Raw genomic sequence first — 7,306 nt, forward strand, 5'->3', positions numbered from 1 at the left:
GTTAATATTGTTAACTATTTCAATCAAAATGTTAACGTCAATATTTATTAAGAAGAATAAAAAAATATATTTCATCATGACGATCGACTTTAAATAGGTGTTTTCAAGAAAGAATCATAATCAATATTTTCTTTTTTTTTTGTTGCATTACTATTAAGTGAATTTTTTTAATTTCAAAATGTCACACTAGAGCATTTAATAAAAAAATTAACGGTGGTATCAATTGGACTTGAATTTTAAATCCAAAAATTAGAAAATTATATTCTCAAAATAAAAATAGGAGACTAAATTTTAAATATACGAAATATATAGATAATTACACCATATTTTAATATTCAAACTTTTTACAATAATTTGACACATGAAAATAATCAACGTGAAGAATTAATCAAAACCACACTAATTTAGATAAAACCTCGATATTTTCTATACATTTGAACTTATTTTAACAATTTTAACTTTTACTTAAATAGATCTCTTATTATCTAACTCATAATCAGATAAAAGAAATTATTGTGTAAATAAGATTTTTTTAATATTTTAGTAAAAGAAAAATGAATAAAATCGCCCACAAAGTGAAATGATACCAAGTGGCAACTTGACTACTCATAATTTTGAAACCATCATCACAAAGTTTAATGAAGCCGATCATCGCCACGTGGCATTAAAAAATATGAGAAAAATACCTATTAGGCTTATCCATTTTAAGGCTGGTTAGATGGAGCGAACTGGTAATTTAAACTAATCTATACTACTAATTATTTTATGAGTATTCGACTATTACAATTTTTTTTTAAATCATTGATTTTAAACAATTACAAAATATACTCGGTTTATCGTTTTATTCTTGGCTCATAATTCAATGACTTGTTTTTTTTTCTATATTAAAAAAAAAACTTTTTTTAAACACACTCTTTTGGTTTATTACCATCTCCAAAAATTTCACCTTCTCTATCCTCCAAAATCCACTCGAACCACAAATCCAACTGTTTCTCCAACGAAATCTCAAGTAGTAATTCCATCCTTCGCATTTTTTACGGCAAACGCCCTACCATGAGACACCTCTGCCGATCAAATTCCAATCTACTTCTCGGTACCGATGGTTCCTTCACTCCCTTAACTTGGATGGATCTACAAGCCAATATTTTTTAATGATTTTTTATTTGTTTATGTTTTTTTATCGTAATAGAATGATGGTGTGTTTTTTTTTTACCGTTTTAGTTGTTTTTATTGAAATTGTTTTGATTAGACGAAATTTGGATGTTGTAGGTAAATGTGGGGGAATTTGCTTTATCTGATTTTTTGGAGTTAGAAATAAGGTGGAATGATGTAGAGTTTAAGGGATTTGAATCTAGTTTGAGAAAGAGTAATCCTTTGAATTTGGTTGGATTTTATCTTGAGGATGGTTTTCTAGTTGAATGAAAAAATGGTTCTGCTTTAATCCCCTCCGAAGGGAACCGGTGGGCTAGAAGAAGTAGGTACAGTTGCAGCCGGGGGTTGGGTTTATGGAGGAATAGTAGTCGGAGAAGTTGCAGGCGGCGGTGATGTGATCAGGGCACTCGCAGGAGTTGAGGATGGAGGCGATGATGAAAGAGATTTCGAAGGTGATATCGACGTAGGAGCTGAAGAAGTCTTGGGAGGTTTTATCGGAGAAACGACCGGAGATGTGGTTGGAGTGGATTTTGGAGATGGAAATAACCCAAAAAAGGGTGTAGTTTTGGGTTACTTTTTTTAATTATAATATGACATGAAAATTATGTTGGATAAAAATAAACGATAAAAAAAATAAGTGATTGAGTTAACAGCCACGTCTGTTAGCAATTTAACGAACTTAAAAAAAATAAGAGAGTAAGTGAGGTGAGCATTGTAATCTTTTAAAGTCATGACCATTAATAAGTTTCTCTTTATTTGGATTACTATTAAGACATTGATTGAAATAAATTGTGTTTTTTTTAACGCATGTTTAATAGTATGAAGATAGAATTTTTTCTATAAAAAAACGTAGAAAAGAGCTACTTATTATTTAACGAGAATATTTTAATTATATTTATTTTATTTATCTTAATATTATTCTAAAAATTTTTAATTTCAAAATTTTAAGTTCTATTTAAAATAAGATAGAATAATTTTTTTTTGAATTTTTTAAATTTTAATTAATTGCTTATATGGTATCTTTGTGTATGTCATATTAGTAAAGTTATTTTTATTTATTTTGAAGTGATTTGATAAATAATATAAAATTAAAGATTAAAAGAAACAAAAAAAATTTGAATGAATGATTAAAATAAAATTTTTTTATAAAATTAAAGGACCAAAAAAGTAATGGTCATTCTTAAACAATGGAGTGACATTTCACATTTTATGCAACCATTCAGTTTACGGGTAAGAAATAGTGAGGATACAGTTTAAATTCATACCAAACGGGTGTGTCATAAACTTTTTTTTATTTGTTCACTCCCTTATTTAATCATAAACTTTTTTTACTTAACCAAATACTATCTTTTAATTACCGATAGAATTAGTAAATTGTATCATTACTAACTGAATACGAATATTTAATCAAACCGTGAATTTTCTGAAAGCCCAAATCTCATGGATCCAACGATTTTTAATGAAAAAGTAAAAAGAAAAAGAAAAGGTCATAATCGATTGTATATTTCGAATTGGTGAAATATAAATTTACGGTTGAATAGATTGAACCAACCGCCAATCTTTTACAAATTGAAAAAACCTTAAATATTACAATAAAATGAAAGAAGCGTAGATAGGGTTCTTTCTCAACTTGATCGAAATGATGGATCAACAGCCCTGAATTGACTCGCCAAACAGTCGCCCAAGGTTTGCTTCAACGTAGAGCTTGGATTTTGAACATTCATGGATCAACCAACATATTAATATCTGCTTACCTAAACTTCACATTTCATCTTCATCATACTACCACACCACTTGTAACTTTTATTAATGAAAATTTTATAGAGTTTCATACAAATAAACTCCTTTTTATTATTATATAAATTTAAATAAGTTTTAAGTGAACTAAATTATTAATCATTATGGATAAATTTTCGTTAAAAAAAGTTATAATTTAATCACTTAATTATTCAAAAGTTTTTATTTAAATCATTGAATTATTCAAAAATTTTTATTTTTTTTAAATTTTGCTAACGAACTCTAAATAATGATTCAATAATCAATATGGTGAATTAGTGTTTATGGACAAGTGAAAAAATATATATTAAATTCAAGTTAATTGAAAAAAAACTATTTAAATTTTAATTTACATATTCGTGAATTATTTCATAAAAATAAAAATTAAACTGAAAAAAAAATCAGAACTTTAAATTAGTTCAGATAATGTAAAAAAAATCTATATTTGTTGTGTGCGCTGCGCATATATATTAAGTAAAATTAAATATAATGTTTAGAGTGATGGTTTGTTTTAATAAAAAAGGGGAAGTAATGATGAAAGGGAGGAGGGGTAGATTAGAAAAGCTGAAAATGATGAGGTCTGGTACAAACCCGGGGATGGGATGGTATGGAATGGCGGTGGGTAATCATTTCAGCTGCTCTCGGGAACACAAAGTCTTTCTTTCGTATTTGTATATGATTTTAGGTAATGGTGGAGGTGGGTATTTGTGTCATGCCTCATCATGGACTTCTTCTTCCATCTCTACATTTTCTTTATTATTATTTTACTTAAAATTAAGATGATCTTATATACTTTATTTTTAATTCACATCTTATATACTTTGTATTATGATTTTCTCATGAGATTCGATAGGTAGTTTAAATTGAGAAACTAGAAATTTGACAGTTTTTATTAGTATTTTATAATTGAAAAATAGTAAATAAATAAGTGAAAAGTCAATTCAATTGTTTCAAATTTCTAAAATAGTAAATAATTATCATAATTTATAATATAATCTTTACATTATTATTTATTTATGTTTAATTTTTTTATGTTTTTACGAAACTTTCTCCTTTAAAACTTTTATTAGAATTGAATTAAAATCTCAATTGATTGAAATTTTAATATTATTAAAAATAAAAATATCTGTTAAATTATTTTATTTATTATAGAGGTTGAAATAAAATAATTTAATTTTTATATTATTAAAAATTAAATGAAATCAAATTATAATGAAATTAATATTTATTATTTAAAAATGTTTTTAAAATTATTCTTTCATTTATAATTTAAATCTAAATAGATCAAAATTTCAGTAATTATTAAATTGCAATTTCTGTTAATGGTTTATTGCAATTGGTCTAAAAATGATTTTGACTCAAAGGACATAAAAGTAGAAGTCACATCACCTCAGTCTCCCACTCTTCATATGGAGAAATAATTATGTCTTCAGAAAAAGATAAAAGAAAACAAGTTTTGAGGGATTTTTATAAAAATATTACAAAAAAATAAAAAAATAATCCAAATATTATATTTTTTAATTACGAAAATAATATAAAAACAAAAAAAAAACTGCAGGATGATGTGACAATACCCTAGAGGAAGGGTATCTCATAGGCGGCACCAAAGGTGCCTTTCTCATGGGCGGCACCGATGGTGCCATTCCCATGGGCGGCACCAAAGGTGCATTTTCCATAGGCGGCACCGAATGTGCCTTTCCCATAAGCGGCACCACTTATGTCATATACCCAGGACGTCCAGTTGCTTCAAAGAAAAATAAGAAGAAGAATGAGAGAAAAAGGAGGTGGTGCCAGAAAAAAGAGAGAAAAAGAGAGAAGGAGAAGAGAAAAAAATATATATTTTTTTAAATAATTGATTATCTTGTTGTTATATTTTTTGTATAATTTTTATTATTTTTTTGTTGTGAGTTTAATTATTAAGATTAATAAAAACTCAAATTGATAGTTTTAGTTGTTATTATTATTATTATTATTATTATTATTAGTTTTTAGAGTTTAGATGTTACTTAGTATTATTGTTAGTAAAAAAACTAGTATTATTATTATGGTTAGTTATTATTTTTAGTAAAACCCTAATTATTATTGTTAGTTAGTATTATTTTGGGTATAAAACTATTATTACAGCATGTTTGGTTGGCTGTAATGGAATAGAGGCGTAATAGGTAATCTTTTGTTTGGTTGAATGTAATGGAATAGAGGCGTAATGGTATTCTTATGTTTGGTTGAATGGAATAGAGGTGTAATAGCATAAGAAAAAAAACTAAAATGACTAGAATACCCTTAACATAATTTTTTTAGGTAGATGATTATTGTTATTGTTATTAAATTTTAATAAGCTTATTAATATAAATAATATATAATTTAATAAAAATATATGAATTTACTAAAATCATAATATATAATACTATAAAATATAATTTAAAATAATTATTATTAAATATAATTTAATAAAAATATATAATTCTCCCACGTTATTTGGAGATACAGGATACGAAACGAATTAATTGTTTGACTAATCAAGGGACTGATTTTGTTTAGCCATAAAATAAATCAATATATATATTTATGTAATGAGAGTTTTTCATTTACATCAGAGTAAAGTTATTTTAATTTTATATTTCAACTAACTTAACATTTTATCTCCTATATTCTTTTTGGAATATTAATTTTATATCAACCTTATATCATTCTTCTATATCATTTTGATTAAATTTAAGCTTAAATCTTATAAAAATAACATGTTTTAATAATAAAATAAAACAAACTTATTTTATTAAATTCCATAAGTTCAACTTAGTAAACTGTGCTTCTTTTAAAACGAAAAAGGAAAGCAGGTTATGATATAATTTGATTTAATAAAATTAGTCAATATCCAAACTTTACAATTTAATCATTTGTGTCCTATACTTTAAGCAAATATTCTCTCCATTGAAGGTGTAGTAGATCACTTCATGCAAGACAACAAATCAAAAAGCAATTATATAAAGTACAAGCTTATCAGTATAAGGCCAAGACAAGGAGCCAATTTCTATTTTTCCTTCATTAAGCTTATCAGTATATGGATCTATCAATCCACAAACACTTGTACAACCAAAAGTCCCATATAGGAAATGGCACCTTTTTCCCTTGAACTAAAAGTAGCTGCTAATGCTCAAGCACACAAGAATACACAAGCTATTACTTCAGTGCATGCGTACAGTCACACCCCCTTGGGTACATTCACATTTAAGAGGATAATATATACTAATAAACCAATACCAAATAAAAATTTACAATAAATTCATGCTAATTTCCCCTTCAAGAACTTAACAACACCAAAACACAATAGCTCTAACAAACAGGTTCCAAGCAGAGCACAATAATTATCTCATCAAATATACCTCTGAATTGGAGATATACTCTCTGATAATATACCAAAGCTGAGCATTTGTATCCATCAACTGTAAATTACACAGAAAAGAGGCAAAATGGCCATGAGTTTCATGATGCACACCAAGAATTGGAAACCACTCTCAGTTAATCTTGGAGCTTCTTTGTCTTTGTAAAAACAGACATAAATACATCATGACACCAATAGTGAGATATAGAACCCTCAATATCTATTGCATAACACTTGCAGTAACACTTTGAGGCATCAGTTCTCTTGGCAAAATCCCACTGCAACTATCTCAACTATCTTAACAACTCGTTGAATAGTAACATCTTCCTGCATTGTTTAAATTTGGCAATGCACATATTAAAATTCCAGTAGGTTATCAATTGAGCACACTGCCTAGGTATGGTTAATCAGGCAAGTCGAAAAGAACTCTACAGAAACCCACATAGTAATTATACGTATATCCTTCAGATCCATTGGTGTAATCAGCAACTGCAATCATAGGAGCATTTACACAACATCCCTGCAGAAAACATTTACAAAGTTGTTAAATTTGTAAGAGTGATTAAGGAAAAAAAAGGTTAGCATAAATAGATTTTCTAATAAAATTTGGCATTATGGAGAAAAAAAGAAGTAAACATGTAAAGGGAAAGACTTACCATACATTCCATTTCTCCAACAGAGAATAAACCGTCCTTTGTTACCTCTGAATGATAAAAACAATAGATACTTCATATTCAATACAATCTAAAACTTCAAACTCTGACATGATTTTTACATGATATGTGTATAACTGCAAGCAATATGTTTACAACACTTATCATTGCGCTTAACCCCCAAGTATTTCAATAAGGCTCCTTCAATTTCTCCTGAACCACATATCATACATGGTGTTGTGCCACAAACCAATGACCACATAACAGAGGAAGTGAGCAATTAGAGAATGACCGCAAAATGCAGGAAAAAGAAAAAAGAAAGCAAGAAAGCAACAATGGAATCAAA

General features: G+C 27.4%; 2 long non-coding RNA genes across 2 annotated transcripts; one reads left to right on the top strand and one right to left on the bottom strand.

Moving 5' to 3' along the window:
• The first annotated feature begins 815 nt into the window (after positions 1–815).
• On the top strand, positions 816–1,956 carry LOC107908278 (uncharacterized). The gene is made up of 2 exons (XR_001686951.2): positions 816–1,093; positions 1,270–1,956. It is a non-coding gene; the product is annotated as an uncharacterized lncRNA (long non-coding RNA).
• Positions 1,957–6,552: 4,596 nt separating this feature from the next.
• LOC107908280 (uncharacterized) lies at positions 6,553–7,074 on the bottom strand. Its single transcript, XR_001686952.2, has 3 exons — positions 6,964–7,074; positions 6,750–6,827; positions 6,553–6,634 (listed from the first exon to the last, which is right to left on the bottom strand). It is a non-coding gene; the product is annotated as an uncharacterized lncRNA (long non-coding RNA).
• Between the last annotated feature and the right edge of the window lie 232 nt (positions 7,075–7,306).

This window comes from Gossypium hirsutum, chromosome D02 (genome assembly GCF_007990345.1).
Source record: "Gossypium hirsutum isolate 1008001.06 chromosome D02, Gossypium_hirsutum_v2.1, whole genome shotgun sequence".
Lineage (NCBI taxonomy): Eukaryota > Viridiplantae > Streptophyta > Magnoliopsida > Malvales > Malvaceae > Gossypium > Gossypium hirsutum.